Here is a 22,530-nt window from a genome sequence, read left to right as displayed (position 1 = left end):
GCAATAATAGAAGAAAATAAGATTTTACAACCAGGGATAGATTTTTACTTCCACAATTAATTAACTACACAGAAAGAGTAAACATGCAACATATTGATCTGCGGATGCATGCAGAGCCCATGGTTACATAATCACATCAATCACTGTAGATTCAGAAAAGCATAAACACACACATTAGCCCTTTCCAAGGAAAGTCCCTCCTGCTCATTAGTAGTTATTAAAGTGCACGATACAGCTGCTAACATGGGAGGCAGACATTTTGTGGGCTAAACCATTATGCACTGGGATGCAGGCCATTGATTCACAAGAAGCCAGCACATCAGCGAGGTCAGTGGTTCTGTCTTGTGATTGGACATGCACATTAGCGGAGAAAAATAATCAGAATATAAGGAAAAGTTTTATGGCGTATTCAAATATGTAATTTTTTTGTGTTTTTCCATAAGAAAAGTATTTGTGGTAGTGTATACACTGTAGGTGTAACCTGTTACACATAGCTATGAAGATAACCAATGTAGTGTTCATTCTAGCACCCTGCACCAGTCACAACCTGTGTCGATCCTCTTTACTGCCTGGGGTGTCGCTCTCTGCTCTGGTGCTTCTAGCACCCTCAGCTAGTGCAACACACTGCTGAGATACAGACCAGAGTCTGCTAGAAGCACCAGAGCATCGAAACACCGCTGAGGCAGGAAAGAGTAACTGCACGGGTTGTGACAGGTGCAGGGTGCTAGAATAAACACTACCAGGGGCAGATTGGCCGTTATTGTCTAAGGGAAAAATCCCGGTGGACTGATTGTTTGTGGGACCGCTTTTCAAATGAGGCCCCCGCCCCCCGATTCGCATCACCTGGCCAGTCGGCTCCATAACACACAATGACACAGACAGCCCGGCCACGGCTGCTTGTCAGTTTTTCTCGCAGTCCGCGGGTGAGCCTCTCTCGCGTGAAGAGAGGCCAGCCTACTAAAGCGCCACCCAGCCAATGGTCAGTGTCATCGAAAGGATTGAAAGTGCGCAGGCAGTGATGGCGGCGGCTGTCGTGGTCGCGCCGGGTTAAGTTGCGGGGCCGGGGGCCACCTAGGCAGTCTATCAGCAATCAGCCCAATAGTCTCCTCTCCACCTTCCCCTCCCCAGGCTGTGAAGTTTAAGTTTCATTTCACAGCCTGCAGCCTGGTATGCTCAGAGTCTGAAGTTAACAGCTTGGGGAGGGGAGAGTGGAGAGGAGACGATCGGGCTGGCTGCAGTCAGTGGTGCCTGGTGGTGGCAGTGGAAGCTAGGCTAGCCACCAGAGGTCAGGGGTTTATTTAAAATCATGAAGAGATGATCACTGGCTGGGGAAGGACAATGGCAAAAGCTATTGCCAATGGGGCTGGGCTGGCTGCTGGTAGACCAGGCGCTGTATGCATGCTGTCAGTTAACATGACAGGTCGGGGCTGGGCTGATCATAGGGAGAAGGAGTCTAGAGAGAGCTCTAAATATCTCTCAGTCTCATCTGTGTCAGGGAAGCTGTGCTGTAAAGAGCTGTGCTGTGAGGGGGGCTGTCATGTGAGGGAGACTATGCTCAGAGGGGCTGTGCTGTGAAGGGGGCTGTCATATGAGGGAGACTGTGCTGAGGGCGGCTGTGATGCGAGAAGGGCTGTCATATGATGGAGACTTGCTGAGTGGGGCTGTGGTGTGTAATGGGCTGTGTTGGGAGGGGGCTGTCATATGAGGGAGACTGTGCTGAGGGGGACTGTGTTATGATGGGCTGTGCTGTGAGAGGGCCGTCATATGAGGGAGACTGTGCTGAGGGGGGCTGTGTTGTGATGGGGCCGAGCTGTGGAGGACTGCGCTGTGTAAAGAGCCATGCTGTGAGGGGGGCTGTCATATGAGGGAGACTGTGCTGAGGGGGGCTGTGTTGTGATGGGGCCGAGCTGTGGAGGACTGTGCTGTGTAAAGAGCCATGCTGCGAGGGGGGCTGTCATATGAGGGAGACTGTGCTGAGGGGGGCTGTGCTGTGGAGGACTGTGCTATGAGGGAGGCCGCGATCAGGGCCGGTGCTATCATTAGGCAACCTTTGGCAGCCGCCTAAGGGTTCCGGCCACTGGTGGGCGCCGCTGAGCCCACAAAAAAAAATAAAAAAATGAATCACATAATTGTCTGAGCAGCATATAATGAATTTGTGGCACAGCTGTGTGGCATATTATGAATTTGCGGAAGTGTTATGAGGTACATTATGATTTTGGCGCTCTGCTGTGTGTAATATTCTATATAGTATTATTATTATTACATTTATTTATAAGGCGCCACAAGTGGTCCGCAGCGCCGTACATACAGTACAGGGTACACAGAACATTACATTACAATACAGTAACCAACTTATAAACAGAGCACAAGTAACAATTAGCAACACAATTCTCCATACACAATACAGCTGGGAAGGTGAAGGCTGTCATAGAAGTGCTAGAGAAGAAGGCTGTGAGACAGTGGGGAGGAGGACCCTGCTCCTAGGAGCTTACAATCTAGGGGAAAGGGGAGACAGACAGATGACATGAGGCATGAGTATGTAGAGGGGGACCTGAGTGCAGGAAGTAAGCAAGGTAGAGATGGCTGAGGCGGGAGGGAGAGAGACCTGGTAACATGGTTATGTGGTGGAAGGGTATGCTTTGGTGAACAGGTGGGTTTTCAGTGCACGTTTGAAGCTCTGCAGGGTCGGGGAGAGCCTGATCGAGCGAGGGAGCTCATTCCAGTGAAGGGGGGCTGCACGAGCAAAATCTTGGATACATGCATGAGATGAAGTAACCAGGGTGGAGGAGAGGTAACAGTCATTGGCAGACCGAAGTGAGCGGGAGGGAGTATGTAAGGAAATGAGGTTTGAGATGTAGGGAGCAGTAGAGTTAGAGAGGGCCTTGTATGTGAAGGTGAGGAGTTTGAAGAGGATTCTGTAGGGGAATGGGAGCCAGTGCAGGTTTTGGCAGAGGGGAGCAGCAGAAGTGGAACGGCGGGAGAGGAATATAAGTCTAGCTACCGCATTGAGAACAGACTGGAGGGGAGCAAGATGGCAACGTGGAAGGCCAGTAAGGAGAAGGTTGCAGTAGTCAAGCCGAGAAATGATTAGTGAATGAATAATCAGTTTGGTAGCATTCTGGGAGAGGAAAGGCCTAATACGAGCGATGTTGCGTAGCTGGAGCCGACAGGATTGAGTCAGAAATTGAATGTGGGATGTGAAGGAGAGGGTGGAGTCAAGGGTGACACCCAAGCAGCGAAGTTGGGGGACAGGGGAGATGATTGTGTTGTCAACAGTGATGGCGAGATTGGTTGGAGTGGAGACTCTATTAGGGGGAAAGATAATGAGTTCGGTTTTGTCCATGTTGAGCTTCAGAGAGCGCTCGGACATCCAGGAAGAGATGGCGGAGAGGCAACTGGTTACCTGAGAGAGAACAGAAGGGGAGAGTTCAGGAGAGGAGAGGTAGAGTTGTGTGTCATCGGCATAGAGGTGGTATTGGAGGCCAAAGGAGCTGATGAGTTTTCCTAGTTTAGAAGTGTACAGGGAGAAGAGCAGTGGGCTCTTAATATATAATAAATTTGGGAGACTGCAGTGTGGCATGTTATTGAACTGGGGAGACTGATGCATGGCATATTATGAATTGGAGGGAACAGAGGTGGTTGGTGAATTGTTGCCTAGGGCGCCCAGAAACCTTGCACCGGCCCTGACTGTGATGAGAATAGCTGTGCAGAAGGAGGCTATGAGGAGTGCTGTGAGGGGAGAGGGTTTTGCGGTGCCTTGGGAGGATGCTGTGATGTGGGGAGGGGGTTGTCACTAGGGGCACAGAGGAAATGGTGCTGGGGCAAAAAGGAGATGGCCCTGGGGGCAAAGAGGAGCTGGAGTTGGACAGTGGGATGTATTGGAGAGACCCAGTTGGATGGTATTGGAGAGTGAGAGGGCGATGGTACTGGCGAGAACCTCTGTTGATGACATTGGCTTTATTCCTACGCTAACAGGCAGTTTCCGGACCATGTGATTGCCTATTTCCCTATAGACTGTAAGCTTACGAGCAGGGCCTTCCTACCTATATACAGTCTTGTCCATAAATATTGGGACATTGACAGAATTTTCAGATATTAGCGTCTATATTCCGCACCACAATGGTTTTGAAATGAAACAAACAAGATGTGCTTTAACTTCAGACTTTCAGATTTAATTTGAGCATAACTACATCCAAATCAGGTGAACGGTGTAGGAATTACAACAGTTTCAATATGTGCCTCCCACTTTTTAAGGGGCCAAAAGTAATGGGACTATCAACTCAAAAGCTATTTCATGGACAGGTGTGGGCTATTCCCTCGTTATTTCATTATCAATTAAGCAGGTAAAAGGTCAGGAGTTGATTCTAGGTGTGACATTTGCATTTGGAATCAGTTGCTGTCAACTCTCAATATGAGATCCAAAGAGCTGTCACTATCAGTGAAGCAAGCCATCATTAGGCTGAAAAATCAAAAAAAACCCATTAGAGAGATAGCAAAAACATTAGGTGTGGCCAAATCAACTGTTTGGAACATTCTTAAAAAGAAAGAATGCACCGGAGAGCTCAGCAACACCAAAAGACCCAGAAGACCACGGAAAACAACTGTGGTGGATGACAAAAGAATTATTTCCCTGGTGAAGAAAACCCCTTCACAACAGTTGGCCAAATCAAGAACACTCTCCAGGAGGTAGATGTATATGTGTCAAAGTCAACAATCAAGAGAAGACTTCACAAGAGTGAATATAGAGGGTTCACCACAAGATGCAAACCATTGGTGAGCCACAAAAACAGGAAGACCAGATTAGAGTTTGCCAAACAACATCTAAAAAAGCCATTACAGTTCTGGAACAACATCCTATGGACAGATGAGACAAAGATCAACTTGTACCAGAGTGATGGGAAGAGAAGAGAAGGAAAGGAACTGCTCATGATCCAAAACATACCACCTCATCAGTGAAGCATGGTGGTGGTAGTGTCATGGCGTGGACATGTATGGCTACCAATGGAACTGGTTCCCTTGTATTTATTGATGATGTGACTGCTGACAAAAACAGCAGAATGAATTCTGAAGTGTTTCAGGCAATATTATATGCTCAAATTCAGTCAAATGCTTCAGAACTCATTGGACAGCGCTTCACAGTGCAGATGGACAATGACCCGAAGCATACTGCAAAAGCAACCAAAGAGTTTTTTAAGGCTAAAAAGTGGAATGTTATGCAATGGCCAAGTCAATCCCCTGACCTGAATCCGATTGAGCATGCATTTCACTTGATGAAGACAAAACTGAAGGGAAAATGCCCCAAGAACAAGCAGGAACTAAAGACATTTGCAGTAGAGGCCTGGCAGAGCATCACCAGGGATGAAACCCAGCGTCTGGTGATGTCTATGCGTTCCAGACTTCAGGCTGTAATTGCCTGCAAAGGATTTGCAACAAAGTATTAAAAAGTGAAAGTTAGATTTAGGATTGTTTAGTTTGTCCCATTACTTTTGGCCCCTTAAAAAGTGGGAGGCACATATAGAAACCATTGTAATTCCTACACCGTTCACCTGATTTGGATGTAATTACCCTCAAATAAAATCTGAAAGTCTGCAGTTAAATCACAACTTGTTTGTTTCATTTCAAAGCCATTGTGGTGGTGAATAGAGGACAAAATCTGAAAATTCTGTCAATGTCCCAATATTTATGGACCTGACTGTATCTGTGTGTTACTACCCAGTTTTGTTCTATTTATGTTTCCAAATGTAAAGCGCAACGGAATATGCTGCGCTATATAAGAAACTGTTAATAAATAAATAAATGTGATCTCCTGCATGAATAGTGAATACCAAATCAAGACACTGCCTGTCCAGGTTCCTTGTTGCAGTGAAATCATATAGGTAAGGAAATACTTATTCATATGCTGGGCCAAATGTAATAGGGTGAGAGTTTAGAAAATGTGAGAGAAAACTCTCATATTTTTAATCTCAGCCAATGTAATAAAGTCACAGAACTTGCAAGCCAGCATGTTTTTCAGGCTCAAACTCTCATCCAGGTGTTTCAGGTTTTGAAAATACAACTCAATCAATGTATTAGTGTCAGAGTTTTACTACTAAACTCTCACCTTATTACATGTGGCCCGCTGTGTTTATTCACTGGAGAGAGGGACTGGGGGCATATCATTCAGCTCCCGGGGCGGTGGGCATGCCGCCAGCGTGATGAAAACATGGGGTGCTGCTTGCGGGCATAGCATTTCACACACGGCCTCACCCCTTGCCACAAGGCCACACCCACTTTTTCAGGCACAAGCACAGTCACTTTCGGTATTTTTACCAGGGCCACTTTCAATTCCCAATCCGCCCCTGAACACTACAATAGCACTAAAAGAACCAAAGGATATAGAGAAGAAGGTGAGAAAACATTGTGGGGGAGATGTATCAAACACTTTAAAGACAGGGAGAGAAGCTCATAGCAACCAATCAGCTTATAGCTATCATCTTATAGAATGTACTTAATGAATGATACCTTGAAGCTGATTGCTGTTTATGGCAAGTCATCATCGCCATGTATTTGCACCGGCCCTACAGCAAAATATACATCTCCTAACAGGCATATATGGAGGTTTCCAGTTTCTACAGCTCTGCACGAGCATCAACACATCTTTACTGAACTCTGCCGACGCTAGAATGCCCCTGTCATCAAGATTGGGAAACGTTCAATATCGCGGAAGATGGCAGACACCTGTCAGAATCCTGGCGTCGGCATCCCGACTGCCAGAATCCCCTAGGTAAGTAGCATCGTTAGGGGGAGGGTTAGGCACTAGGGGGAAGGTTAAGTTTAGACAGCGGGCAGGGAGGGTTAGGGTAGGGAGAGGGAAAGGGTTAGTGTACTGACTGACAGGTGTTGGTACCCTAACCTGTCGGGATGCCGGTGCCAGGATTTTGAAAGCCGGGATCCCGTACCCATCAAGACACAGACTGGCATAACTGGCACAAGTCTGCCTAGTCATTATACACACGCCCACTTTCTGTATGCAGTGCAATGTCACATAAGGAGGTGCTACACAAACTGACAAGTGTCCCACACAGCAGGTAGCAGTAGAGCATTAGGTTGGGTCATTTTACCACTTTAACCCACCCACCAACACGATTACAGTTATCAATGCCAATGAGTGTCCTGCAAATCATTTGCTCCTTTGTGAAGGCAGAGGTCATTAGTTGTCCCCCTCTTCCAGGGTCATTTCCAGAGAGGAGGGGGCCCGTGTGCAGCCCCCGACATGGGCCCCCTCCTCTCCGCTGGCGGCCGGAAGGGCACTGAGGTGTGTACGGCCAGCGCAGGAGTTATAGACTCTGGGCACTAAACTGTGGCCAGAGTCTATAGAGTATGCACAGGTCACCATGAAAATGGCCGCGGCAGCCATTTCCCAAGTACTGCGCAAACGACGAGAAAATGGCCGCCGCGGCCATTTTCCAGTCGTTTTACAGCACTGGACCCACCCTCCGACGTGGGACTTCAGAGAGGTAAGTCAATGGGTGCAGGGTAGGCGGTGTGGGGCCCCCCTGGACCCAGGGGCCCGTGTTCCCCGCACCCATTATAGATACGCCCCTGCCCTCTCCCCAGCCTACTAATCAAGCAAAAGAAAGGGAGATTCATTTCTACCAAGTATAGTTCTAGAAAAGTTGTTATTTTTGCAACCTTTTCCCACAAGATGTAGAAATGACTATACACGGGTCCTCGCTCACCTTTGCCACCAATGCGGCACACGTACACATTCAATTTGCATAGCTAAAATAAGATATTCTCACAGAATCACATCGTACTTCTCCCCCTCTAAAGCGGTGTGGTTGAAATGTAGTAAATATTTTCAATAATTCTAAATATGCCTTCTACTACAGTATTCAATACTCTACTTTTATAGAATAAAAAACGCGTGTTGGGTATGAGAGTGTTAGACAATCAGAAGTTCAACGCTCATAAAAGGGGTCAGTATCAGTGTCAGGTCGAAGCCGTAATGCAGACCCATTACGAATGCAATTTAAAGCATTTTACAGTGATGGATTTACCATCACGTGTGAAGTTGTAAAGCAGACACTATTAAAATGCTTTAAATTGCATTACTAAGAAGTCTGTATTATAGCTTCCACCTGACGCTGTCACCGTTCTCTGTGTTAACCTTTTGATTGTCAAACTTGTAACTGCATACCAAAACACACACACACACACACACACACACACACACACACACACACACACACACTTTAAATCCACCGAAAGTCAACTAAAAAGCATTTATATAAATCACCTAAAAGGTGCATATAGGCGCTATGGGGTTATATACAGCTGCCGCCTCACAGAGGTTTTATAAATGAAGTTACATTTCTGTCAACAAGAGTTAAACTGGGTCCATTTTAATAATACGTAGCTAATCATTTCCATAACAAATACCCCCAAAGTAATCCTTCCGCCCCCTACCCCCTTCTACATTTGTTTAGAGTAGTACAGGACTCTCCATACTGACTCAGCTCATCACAAATACATGTCTATAGGAGTAGATTAAACTGTAAATCTTATTTTCTTCTTGTCTTCTGGAGCTTTTACTCAATTTACTTATCTTAGCTAGTTAAGTAATTTGACTTCATAACTTATAGGGGTTTATTCAGCAATAGTGTCGTAATTGGCACAAATATTTTCAGCCAACATCGCCAGAAATTCTTTAATTATCTCCAAAGTTTTCCCCATTATGCAAAACTTCTCAGATACAGCGTGTTAACACAGGTCCTCACAGGCAGTCTTTTCGGTTGTCTGAATATAGACTGTCCTGCACTGCGCATGCCCCATATCCTCACATTACACATACGAATTATATATATATTTTATACACACATACATATATACACAGTCAGGTGCATAAATATTGGGACATTGGCAGAATTTTCATATTTTCTATTCACCACCACAATGGCTTTGACATGAAACAAACAAGATGGGCTTTAACTGCAGACTTTCAGATTTAATTTCAGGGTAATTGCATCCAAGTCAGGTGAACGGTGTAGGAATTACAACGGTTTATATATGCTCCTCCCACTTTTTAAGGGGCCAAAAGTAATGGGACAAACTAAACAATCCTAAATCTAACTTTCACTTTTTAATACTTTGTTGCAAATCCTTTGCAGGCAATTACAGCCTGAAGTTTGGAACGCATAGACATCACCAGACGCTGGGTTTCATCCCTGGTGATGCTCTGCCAGGCCTCTATTGCAAATGTCTTCAGTTCCTGCTTGTTCTTGGGGCATTTTCCCTTCAGTTTTGTCTTCAAGTAAAATGCATGCTCAATCGGATTCAGGTCAGGGGATTGACTTGGCCATTGCATAACATTCCACTTTTTAGCCTTAAAAATCTCTTTGGTTGCTTTTGCAGTATGCTTTGGGTCATTGTCCATCTGCACTGTGAAGCGCCGTCCAATGAGTTCTGAAGCATTTGACTGAATATGAGCATATAATATTGCCTGAAACACTTCAGAATTCATTCTGCTATTTTTGTTTATCATCAATAAATACAAGGGAACCAGTTCCATTGGCAGCCATACATGTCCACGCCATGACACTACCACCACCATGCTTCACTGATGAGGTGGTATGTTTTGGATCATGAGCAGTTCCTTTCCTTCTCCATACTCTTCCCATCACTCAGGAACAAGTTGATCTTTGTCTCATCTGTCAATAGGATGTTGTTCCAGAACTGTAATGGCTTTTTTAGATGTTGTTTGGCAAACTCTAATCTGGTCTTCCTGTTTTTGTGGCTCACCAATGGTTTGCATCTTGTGGTGAACCCTCTATATTCACTCTTGTGAAGTCTTCTCTTGATTGTTGACTTTGACACATATACACCTACCTCCTGGAGAGTGTTCTTGATTTGGCCAACTGTTGTGAAAGGGTTTTTCTTCACCAGGGAAATAATCCTGTCATCCACCACAGTTGTTTTCCGTGGTCTTCTGGGTCTTTTGGTGTTGCTGAGCTCTCCGGTGCATTCTTTCTTTTTAAGAATGTTCCAAACAGTTGATTTGGCCACACCTAATGTTTTTGCTATCTCTCTGATGGGTTTGTTTTGATTTTTCAGCCTAATGATGGCTTGCTTCACTGATAGTGACAGCTCTTTGGATCTCTTATTGAGAGTCGACAGCAACTGATTCCAAATGCAAATGTCACACCTAAAATCAACTCCAGACCTTTTACCTGCTTAATTGATAATGAAATAACGAGAGAATAGCCCACACCTGTCCATGAAATAGCTTTTGAGTTGATAGTCCCATTACTTTTGGCCCCTTAAAAAGTGGGAGGCACATATAGAAACCATTGTAATTCCTACACCGTTCACCTGATTTGGATGTAATTACCCTCAAATTAAATCTGAAAGTCTGCAGTTAAAGCACATCTTGTTTGTTTCATTTCAAAGCCATTGTGGTGGTGAATAGAGGCCAAAATATGACAATTCTGTCAATGTCCCAATATTTATGCACCTGACTGTATACATACAAATTTTGTGACAAGGGCACCAGAGATGGCTACAGAAGTATCTAAGTTAGGAAAGTTTCTGAAACAGTCTTGCAAAAGTGGATGAGATTCCTTGCAGTGACTTTCAGCTTACAGTGATAGCTATTAAGGTGTGAAGTCTTCCCAAAGAGTTACAGGTCCAGATAACCAAACTGTTTCTAAAGTTGATGATAATGAATTAGACAGTGATTGTCTGACCTGTGAGGCAAAGATACAGCATGTACAGAAGTCTATAAAGATAGTGATGGCTTCAAACGATAAGAATATGTTGTTACTGTGTGTTCAGAGTGATATGAATGCGATTCAAACACACAGTTTTGCAGTACAAAGCAGAACCTTAAAGAAAGTTAATATTGACAGTCTTGTGAAGAGTAATACTCGTTCGTGTATGTGAAACAGGGCCTTCATGCAACCAGGATGGAACTTGCAATGCAGCCGAATTTGTCTGTGGGGAAGAGGAGTGGTCTCACACAGTGGTCTAAGTGGAAATTTTGAAGTGGGGGTATGGAAATATCAGGGGGGCTTTACTTAGGCAGGCACAATCTTGAGCCCCCCTTATATTTCCATACCCCCACTTCCTCCCCTCACAGCTCCCCTGCTCTCATACCTCCCAGCTCACCCGCCATCACACCTCCCAGCTCACCTGCCCTCACACCTCCCAGCTCACAGCACACCTCCCAGCTCACCTCCCAGTACAGCTCATCTGCCCTCACACCTCAGCTCCCAGCTCAACAGCCCTCCCAGTACAGCTCACCTGCCCTCCCAGTTCAAAGCACAGCTCCCAGCTCACCCACCCTCACAGCTCCCAGCTCACCTGCCCTCCCAGCTCACCTGCCCTCCCACCTCACAGCACAGCTCCCAGCTCACCTGCCCTCGTACCTCACAGCACAGCTCACAGTTTGTCAGCCCTCACATCACACCTGCACTAATACCTCCCATTACAGCTCCCCTGACCTCCCATTACAGCTCCTCTGACCTCCCATTACAGCTTCCATGCCCTCCCATTAAAGCTTCCATACCCTCCCATTACAGCTACCCACTCACCTGCCCTCACACCACAGCTACCAGCTCATCTCCATGTAATCTTCCAGCACACACCAGTGCCACGCTGCACTCTGCTGACCGGTGCTGCTCCCGCCTCTTCTCCTCACTCCTCATCGGTGCAGCATATTGAATTTAGCACCAGCCGCGGACTGGCAGCCAATTAGGGGCGGCCACGTGGCCATCCCTGATTGGCTTGCGGCCAGCGCCAAATTCAATATGCAGCAGGTCGCTGCTGATTGGCTCGTGGCCAGAACCAAGAGTAAACAGGCAGCGCAGGCACAGCCGCTTGTTAACGTGCGCTGTGGCAGTGACAGTCCCAGCGCCGGGTGCCGAAGTGAAGTGCCGGTATGACATACCGTTTCATACGGGCACACTTCGAGCACTGGTCTCACATTATAAAGCTTGAAGCAAGTAGTCCAGCTAAACTGAACCTGAAATAAGACCTCTGGGGAATGAACTTCAACCTCTGCTGGTGGAATAGGTGGAAGTTGTTAGTCATATGTTCAAGTCCCAAGAAGCAGATGCACAAGAAAGTCCAAGAGATATATGCCTTATTGAAGTGGCAGATAGCCATCAAAGCCATGAGATAAAGTTTGTGAATCAATGGAGCAAATCTTCAAGTATCTTACGTGGACATGAGAATCCGGAATCTGAGGGTGGCAGTGCCAATACATGCTCTGATGACAAATCCAAGGTCTGGAATTTGTGGTGCTGGTGACTCTCAGGATGAGGGTGGCTATTTGAAAGAAAAAGGATTTGCCAGTGAAGTATGCCAATAGCCAATACAGGGCTTTGAGGTAGGTTGAAGGTCAGAGAGGTTTCAAGCAGAAGTTGGCCAATGGGTGTGCCTTTAAGAGGTTTAAGCAAGAGAAACCTTTATTCTGTTGTTATAAAAGAAACAAAGAAGCAGCTTTTCTTGGTCTAAACCAGAACATTCCAAAGAAAATAGCTTGCTGGCTTTTGATGCCATTGACAAGTATGAATATGAAGTGTGTCACTTTGGGAACAATTATTTGAAGTTCTTAAGGCCTGAAGTGGTACCCAAGGATGAGCCTCAAGTACTGCATATAGAAAGCAAAAAGTGCAAATGGTGCCCTAAAGTGAAAAAAGTTAGAAGGAAAATAAACTCCGGAACTTTGAGAATGAGCCCGCCAGATGACAGACAGTGGTGAAAGGCCCTGATAAGAAGAATGAAGAGGGACTTCGCCATGAGAATGCCTCATCCCATGTCACTGAACCTAGGGGTTTCAAGCTGGGGATGGGGATATGTGACAGGATTACCAGAGATGGCGATAGTGAGCCAGGTATTCTGCGTGGGGCTGGAGGGATCCTCCACACTGGGTAGATAAACTGACAAACTCCAAGCATTGATTAGACAATAATGGGCGGCCATCAGTCAGTATTTGGCCCAGAAGTTGATTGACAGCATGCCAGGGTGAATTGAAAAAGAAGGGTCAACACTGCAAATATTGACTCTGCATAAAACTTAGGGCCTAATTCAGACTGGCTCGCAAGCACTATGCGCTCGCAAGCGGGTTGATGGTGGGGCATTGCGCACGCGTGGCGTGCGCAAGCCCCGGAGCGAGTGAGAAATTCACTCACTCTGGGGCTCGCTACAAACGGGGCAGCTGTCGATGTTGATCGACAGCTCGCCCCGTTTTGTAGGCAGGGAGGGGGGGGGTGGCTAGTCAAACGGAGGCGTTCCTGAAGCAATGCCTGCCGTTTGTGGGCGTCCCTACCAACATCACTCGTGATGTCAGTAGTAAGCTTCCTCCTCTATTAGAGCAGGAAGCTCACTGAGGCTTGCGGTGGACGAGACCCTACCACAAGGGTCTCATCGCAAGCCCGATGGTCGCAACCATCACCTGACCGCTTGCAAAAGCTGTGGGTGGTCACCCACAGCTTAGCAAGCGGCCAGGAGACCGGGTAAAAAATAAAAAAAAGCAGCCGCCCTGATTCAGAGCGAGCGCTCACTTTTTGCGAGCGCCTCTGAATCAGGCCCTTAATGTAATGGTCAATAAAAGCCTTTGACACTTATGAAATACTTGTAATTTTACTTCAGTATACCATAGTAACATCTGACAAAAAGGTCTAAAAACACTGAAGAAGCAAACTTTGTGAAAACCAATACTTGTGTCATTCTCAAAACTGCTGGCCATGGCTGTATATTCAAATAACTAGATGGTGAGCGTACTGCTGTGCGACATTTATGGCCGGTAAGTAGTGCTGGCGACAACTGAATGCTATTACGGCACTTTATTATCACATAAAAGGTTATGTATTTTTGTTTGTTCACGCTTGTTGAAGTTTTTACCTGCAATATTTAAGGGCAAGATGAACTAAAATCAGAATTAATTGTTTTTAAATAAGCAGACAGCGTTATCTAACCTACCAGGTGTTCCCAGCTCCAGTATCAGGCAATAGATACAACATGACCTGATAAAATAACCTATTGTCCACACATAACTGTATTCCCTGAGACACTCTAGATGTGTCCTGGCCCTGAGACAGTCACACACAGCGCCTGCATCCTGCCTGCAGGGAGTGCAGTCAGCTGACAGAAAGTGTTATGAGTAGGAAACTAAAATAAGTGGAAAAGTTTTGAAGCCAGCACTGGGGAGAACAGAGACTGGTGGTTATAATTACAACTTGGGAACATTTCCCTCTTCATAGCAAGAATTCTGAGCTACTCCCACCTCTGGCCAAGCAAGGTAGGAGAAGTCCAGGGGTTTAGCAAGTTTTATCATTTACAAATGTCTGGTTTGTTACTGAAGTACCTAATTAAGACAACAAATTATTGTTCAATATACTTATATAACAGTATCAAGGAGTCTGCTTACTCCCTCCCTCATTCTGGTTACTACACAGCACTTCTGTAATAGGAGTTCTGAAAGTACTTTGATTTAACCTATTAGCTGCTTAAAGTATATCAAATAACATCCCTTACTACCATGTATCAGAGTAGACTGCAGGAAGCTCCCTTCATAAGGAGGCAGAAAGAGGAATCACTAACATTCCGTCCACACCCAGATGATTAAGCAAGGATTTACAGGGGAGTATAAACAGATCTGATGATTCCTCCGCCCCACTGGGCTGTTCATGCACAGACACTGCCATAAACACACGCTCACTCCTCCATTGCATCAGGAAGAAGCTGTATAGAAACCACTTGTTAGGTAACAGCTAGAAACGCTCTGTCCAGCTTGTTGCAAATGGGACAACTGAAGTAAAATAGTTACACAAAACCTTTTTAAAATGCAAAAATAAAAACCTATTAATTGCATTTTATAGGTGATGTCATTTATAAAGTGCATATAATAGAGATGTCCTTTAATCCATGGAAGCCAGATGCAGGCCCTACCAGGGATGAGAATTTTCCCCGGGCCTCTAAAATTTTCTGATTTATTGTTTTTGTGTTCTGACTTTTTTTTTTTTCTAATATATTTATCCATTTGCTAATTTCGAAGTAATAAAAATTAACGCCTAAACATGCTAGTTGGTTAAATTGACATAACGCACAGCGACGTATGCGCTTATTCCTCTTTCTATGCATGATGCATCTATCCACACAGACACATGAGAAGGTCACTTGTCCTTGAGATTTGGCGAGGTGAGTGACTCCCAACTTTGCAAGGGAATAGTTTGCTTATAACTAGGAGACTTTTGGAATTGCAAAACTGACGTGTTTAGTAAGTTAGTTTCTTTTATTATAGATTCCAAAAAATGCCGAGTACCCGCTGCAATGTTTTTATAAGCCGTACGCCCGGCTCCAATGACGTAAATTCATCCCAGACGCAAATTATAATTTGGTGCACCCCCCCTACAAAAATAAATATCTATCTGTCCATCCATCTACACTCACAAAAACACTAATATAGAATATGTGAATTTGTTTCTATTAGGCCTATTTACTAAAGTACATTTGCAGGATATCCCCCTAAAACTCCCTTTTTCAAGAGAGAGCTTCAAATTTATAGAATCCCTTCAATGTATCTGCATTCCGGAGACTGGCCTTGATAGTTAGCACTATCTCAAAGTGGAGTTAGCTGCTGTTGCCTCTGGGGATCCATACAGGAGCGTATTTATAAATGGATACAAGGTGCACATGGGCCCCTGGATCAAGGGGGCCCACACACCGCACATCCTGCACCCAATTAAATATACTTACCTCTCTGTTGGCCCAGCACTGGCTGCAGAAATCACTGGAAAATGGCCACTGCGGCCATTTCCTGTGACCACGCATGTGCCCATTGCCGGGGAGGGTTCCTCCCCAGTAAATTTTGTGTAGCCCATTGGCTACAGCAGTACAACGACATCATTAGATGGTGTAAACTGCAGGGGCCAAATTCTGGAAGGCTTCATATTCCAGAGCTTGGTAAATTGACAGCTTGCCTTTGCAAGCCCCATAGAAACCTAAGGCGGATGCGACTGCTGTCACAATTGGAAGGACCGTAGCAGATATCTGCTATGATCCCTACATAGTACATCTGGTGGATACTTAATATTTGCGGATATCCCCCCAAAAAAACTGGTATTTTGGCAGAATAGGTTGCAAATATTTAATGATAAATAGGCCCCTTATGAATTTGATAAATTGTTAGATTGCAAGCTCTCACGAACAGGCCCCTCTTCCTTTCCTTACATATTCCATCATCTCCTCCTTGCGATCAGTGACTATGAGCCTTTGTGCTGCCCACATCCACTAGGGTGCAGACAGCTGGTTTTGATGTTATGGTGAATATACTGTATATTCGTAGATGTGCATATATTCGTAAATGTGTACTTATTCACTATTATGTTTATATTATTTTGTACTCCGATAGGTTCACACTAATTTTTATACACTATGAAAGTTTATATTGTCAGTGTATCTAATGTTGTGGGCTCCTTGTGGTGCCCTATATATAATGTCTACTTTTGGGAAACCCTTTTTAAATGGTCCTTTATATAATGTACATCAAACAACAACAAAGAATACAAACCCATTATCTAACCAATGCCCCATGGTGCTGAATCACACAAGTGCATAGAAAGACATCCACAGGTCTGCAATATGGCTTTATTGGGACTTATGGGCAGATATAACCATGACAGCTGCAGAGGGGTGTAATGTCAAATGTACTAGTCAATGACAGGTCTCATCACCTTGGCTCTGAAGCCATAGGTTACCTTCTGCTTGGGCTGTGTGGACACACCAGGCTGGTCATTTGATCTACTGCTTGTCTACGAAGCTATTGTGTGGCCAAGGAAAAACTGCATGTTCCCCATCACTGCTGTTTACAACCTGTTTCCGGATCCCTTTACCTCATTGCAGCTTGTTCCAATCCAATTGGTCTGTAGCAGTATTGCTGAGGATAGTCACTGAGTGTGCACTGGTCTATGGGGGAGAATTTCTTTTACCTCAGTAAAGTGTTAAAATCTGTCAGATGCATGTTAATTTGGTATACAATAAGTACATAGAGAAGGGAGGGTGCACGGTCTCTGTATATATTCCGCTTTTAGATAGTGAACCAAGAACGTATTGTACTACAATTGAGGATGTTAAGCCATAAACCAGCAAGGTTGAACGAGCACAATGCAAATCCCATAATCCATTATCAAGAACTTTATTGTATTTTGCATGAGATGTCTCTTTTCAAACGGTTCATACAGTTGCTGGGCCAGTGTGAGATATACACGACACAACAGGGGGAATTCACTTACCAGCAATGTGCCACGAGCATCACCATGATGTGGGCTGCACACATCGACCAGTTATGGTATCACAGATATCGCTCATTTCCCTGCACACCTCTATGCCGTCGGGAGTCAAAACTTACGATGGTCATGATTGGTCATTCCTTAACAGCACATCTAACCATTGTGTCCTGTTGAGGGTTCCCTTATTCTTCTTTTATAAACAGAAGAGGGTTCTTTTAAGCTCGGTACACACCTATACAAATCACACTTTCGCCGCAATGTTGCGATCGACTTCACTCCCAATCAGAAGTCCCAACCACAGTGCCGATCACACCTGTACAATAGTACTTTGCAAGCTTCGATCCCCATCTGACCAAAATATCGCAAGTAATGATTGTAACACCGTACACACTCACCTGATTTCTGCTGGAGGACCATCGCAAGAACAGTCGCCCAGAGCAGTCGAAGGTTCATACACACTTCCCTTTTGCTCCAATATGGCACCATTGAACTGGATGAAAATTACACAGCCCATAAGACGCGATCTTTTATGCGACCTGTTTTCACCTGTCAAGAAACGATTGAAGGCGCGTACACATTCTAGCAATAGGTCAGGAATCGCAAGAACGGCCCGACAATTGTACAGGTGTGTACCCAGCTTTAGCGAGATCATGGTCAGAAGATAACAGAGACTTAACACCGCAACAAATTCTCACACACTATCCAAAGTGTATTGTACATTCACCTATCCATCTTAGTAGATTTGGTTTAGAAAATTGAATATAACTACTTATTTCAATAAAGTTTAGTTTCCACCAATATGTCACAGCAGATTATGGGGTCTATGTACTAAGCAGTGATAAGAGACAGAGTGAAAAGTGATAAGTCAGTGATAAGGTGCCAGCCAATCAGCTACCAAATGTCATTTTTCAAACACAGCCTGTGAGATTACAGTTGGGAGCTGATTGGCTGGCACCTTATCACGTTTCACTCTGTCTCTTATCACTGCTTTGCACATAGACACCTATATGAGCAGATGTAACGCGGCCCACACATCTGGGGAATTGCGGCAATCATCCGAAATCTGCCAACGGCAGAGAATCGGAGATATTCAACATCTTGAACAAACTCTATTCCGACAGGAAATGGTCGGAATTGGCAAGTCAGGGATTTTGAACATGTTGAACTTCCCCGATTCACCGACGGATTGACAGTCATTCTACATGTAGCAGTACAAAAACATGAACGCCTGTACTAACAGGAGTATGAGATATAGACACACACACACATCACAATTACTCAATGCTGTACATCATACATGAACGCAGAATAAGTCGCAATATTACTGCAAAAAAAAATGATGCCTCTCTTTTTAATATCTTACAAAAAAACTCAACCCACTAGAGCAGTGATTCCCAACCTCGGTCCTCAAGGCACACTAACAGTCCTGGTTTTGGTGATATTCAGGCTTGAGCACAGATGGTTAAATCAAAATAACTGAGGTAATAATTAAGTCACCTGCGCTCCAGTATGGATATCCTCAAAATCTGGACTGTTAGTGTGCCTTGAGGACCGTGGTTGGGAACCCCTGCACTAGAGATAAAAAACACACTTAGGAAGTGCTATTGTAATTGGTTTTACAGATAATATGAGAGTGGGCTGTGGTCAAACATGTACAGGTGATTGTGAAGGGCCGTGAAAGCTTGTACCGTACAGCATGCCAGCACAGCATAACTAATTTTTCATGGGACCAGCCTGTCAGGTTTTACAGGAATTGTGAATATGGGAATATAGGACAATGCATGGTCACTGCAGCGAAGCAACTTTCTCAGGCTTTTACTTACACAGAAGTATTCCTGAAATAGGATAAATATGTATAATCAGCTAATAAAGAAGGAAAAAAAAAAAAAAGAACATGTGACAATACAGAGTCTCAGGTGGTTGTCAAATATTGATGAACCCACAACTGAGCAAGTATTTGCAGTGAGCACAGATGAAGTATTTGTTCCTGCTCTACATGCAGGCAACTAAACCCAGTAAAATGAAGCCATTATACCAGCAAGATACAGCCCCACCCACTGCTGTTCTTACAGTCACCCTCAGGGCATTTACCATGCACTTTGTACAGACACACCTCTCAGCTAGAAAAACTTTAAGCGCACAATGTTTTAAAATACTTATTTTATATATCTTGCTCAGTTTTAGGGCGGTATTCAATTGTTTTGCTATACGATATGAATTTATTGTCATTGCAAAAAGAGTGACAGGAGATCGCGGGGCGCTATTCAATTGATGCCGGTTATCCTGCCCATAGAGGTCGGGTTTAGCCGCGTAAAACGGCTACCCCCGACCAAAGTGCTGGGCGTGATTGCAAAAAATGCTGTTTGGGCACCCAAACAGGTCTCTTTTCACCCCCATCGGGGGGTGCGAGCTAATATGGTACGCCGGCAGCTGACGCGCCCGACAGGAGCAACAATTGAATAACTTCTGTCAGGCGCGTAGAAGGACGAAATAATTGAATACCGCCCTTACAGTCTAAAACCATCTCACAAAAGATCTCCAAGTACGGACCGGGTGGCAGTTTATGCAAATTAACTTAAAGGGGCAGTTTATTTGCACCCCCTTATCCACCTTGACAAACTGTATTATACAAAGCAACAAAAACACAAAGCTTGCTATAAAGAGCAACAAACTCCACAATGCACTAAAACAGCTTATCACAAAATAAGACATTTCTGGAGGAGGGTATCCATACAGTGTACAGACCAACCCAACAGGGAGAAGTCATGTGAGGAGAGCATATACCATCCCAGGCATTGGACTGATCATACTCTCTCGTCTTTTTATCAGTAAAAAGAAACAAGCAAGCAACAACCCTCAAACTACACAACAACAAAAAAGAAACAAGCAGGCAACAACCCACACATGAAAGGAAAAAAATAAGGGGTGGGTGGCTGCTGCCAGTATAACTGCAGACATTAATACAACTTTTGTACTTGTTCACTTTCTGTTACCTTTGTGACGGGAGATTTTGGTAGTACAATTAACCGGATGGAGGTAGAGGACATTGAAAGAAATACAAAGTATCAATTATTATCAACAACACCTGGTGCTGGGAAGGGGACGGGTTGTTGGAACAGGTCAACCTAATGCTGTCAGTCATTTTCCTGGTCATCCCTGGCTTCCTCCCGTGGGCAAGGGTACTTCAATTATAATCTCTGCTCCAGAAGTTAGAAGTACACAAAGCTATGACTCACACACATGCCCCAACTATTAGTTACAAAGTATGCATTACATTTACACCCCATCCCCAGAGCGCAGTAGGTTGTAGTCCCCTTCTCAGATGACTCCCAGCTCCTTGTCACCTGCAGGGGACGGTCCCACCCAGCTCCCTCTCACCTGTAGTGGATGATGGTCCTCGGGCTGCTGGGCACACAAGACCTAAGTATCCAGACTTGCAGAGGTCGGAATATAAGTAGTGGAAGCTGGCTGGGAGGTGGCTGTGCTACAGGCCGGGGTGTGGATGGTAAATCCCTCCTCCTCTCCTGTAACAGTTCCTTCCTATGTCAGTTCAAGTTGACTGTGATCCCTAGGAGAAAGTATTAGTGTGTATTGTAACCACTACGGTGCTGTGTGTGCTGCAGGGCGAGAGTTTCAGTTGTCACTTCCAACCTGTAGTAGTAGATTGTCCCCGGGCAGGGGAAGCAGGGGCTGGGAGTTATACATTCTGGGTTATAGGTAAGAGTTTCTGCTGCAGGCCGGACTCCCCTATTGGAGACGAGTTCCTGTTTGTGACTTTGTGGCAGCAGCAGACACATTACTGTATAATACACAGGGATCTGAGGCTCTGCAGCTGTAAGTAGTGTCATCATGCTGGGATCTGAAGTGATAAAGACGGAATAGTTCTGGAAAATAACTTGGGCTCTAGAACAGAATGTAACTCTACGAAATACAGAAAAGAGCAACCAAGAAAAAATTACTTTCATTTTGGGATTAAAAAAAAATAAAATGAGGAACAAGTTTTCAAATAACGAACTTAATTCAGGGGGGGTTCCCAAGTATGCGACAGGTGTTTAAAAGAATGCGGGTGCTAGCGGCAGGTGCATTTCTGAAGAATTTTCAAAATGCACTTTAGGGACTTAAAAAAATGCTTGCACCCATTTTGATGTACCCCAAATTTGATGGGAATAGTTATTATTCCCCCCAAAATAAACAAAGTGCTATTCTTTACCACTTCTTCATAGCCGCTATTATGCACCTGCCGCGGCTATTTAAAAATCCGGACAATATGCAGAAGGCCAAATCGGGGGTACCTATAGTGATTCCCCATGTCAGGACATATTTGGAGTGTGCAAAAATTCAGAGGACTTTTTGGCAGTCAGTTTTTCACCAGGTCTCGACTCCGCACCTTTGAAATTGAATGCGGGGATATGCGGGTATGCGCCCGATACTTTCTCCCCACTCAAACCTCCGATGTGGAGCGAAAAGTCCAGCACGGACTTTTCGCTCCCATATTGAATATGCCCCAATGTCTCTCTTCTGTGTAGACATCGGTACAATCGAAGCACCTCGGCTAGTCCCGCAGCATTTACAACAGCTCCGACCAGGCGCAAACACTGCAAGTCTCCTCGCACGCAGAGAGCTCTCATGCTGCATATGCAATGGCAGTGGCTAATTTATGACGGGGCCAGAAAACACCTTTCAAATGGACAGACGCCTGCGTTCTTCAGAGCTGCCATCACCCCCAAACACTGACAGCCTGTCAATTACTTTGTGATGGGTTCCTCTGTGCAGCCGTAGCCGCAGTGCGATCGATGCGCACACGCAGTGCGGCTTATACGCCTACGTGATGGCAAACAATCGCTCGATCTGCATCCGTAGTTGCACTTGCGATCGGTACTGATTCAGGCGCAGAGCTGCATAACCCTTGTGGCTCCATATAAATAAAATGTAATAATAATAGAGTTGTGATGGGAATAGTTATATAGATAACGGGCTGCGTGTGCACTTCCCTAAGCTTCGAAGGGCCTGTGTTATTAATCTAATTAATAACTTAAAATAACACATTTCATGAAAGAAAGAGACATGGGTTAATTCGAAATCAAATGGATCTCTTTGCACTGGAGCAAATAGCAAGTTTTAGCCTACAGCGCATGAGCAGAAACGAAAGCACGCATTATTACTATCTCCGTCGTATTCTGAGTAAGACGGATCTTTGCCGGATCTGTCTTTCCAGCTCTTCTGTCTTGTGGGACTGTCAAGGAAATATCATGGGCGCGAA

General features: G+C 44.9%; 1 protein-coding gene across 3 annotated transcripts in view; it reads right to left on the bottom strand.

The window, feature by feature from the left end:
* The window catches only part of ANXA4 (annexin A4), a 48,113-nt gene extending 27,219 nt beyond the window's left edge, over positions 1 to 20,894 (bottom strand). The window contains exon 1 of one of the 3 annotated variants that reach the window (XM_088470824.1): positions 20,649 to 20,894. The gene's annotated coding sequence lies outside the window, so the exon portion shown is untranslated. Of the gene's footprint in view, positions 1 to 14,520; positions 14,542 to 20,263; positions 20,284 to 20,648 lie in introns of those variants that run through there. The other 2 variants (XM_088470827.1, XM_088470826.1) reach the window with 2 other exon arrangements.
* Positions 20,895 to 22,530: the final 1,636 nt, after the last annotated feature.

The sequence above is a fragment of the Taudactylus pleione genome, unplaced genomic scaffold (genome assembly GCF_031769625.1).
Source record: "Taudactylus pleione unplaced genomic scaffold, aTauple2 ptg000105l, whole genome shotgun sequence".
NCBI classification, from domain to species: domain Eukaryota; kingdom Metazoa; phylum Chordata; class Amphibia; order Anura; family Myobatrachidae; genus Taudactylus; species Taudactylus pleione.
Note: the sequence above shows the minus strand (reverse complement) of the source record. Positions and strands in the feature narration are given on the sequence as shown.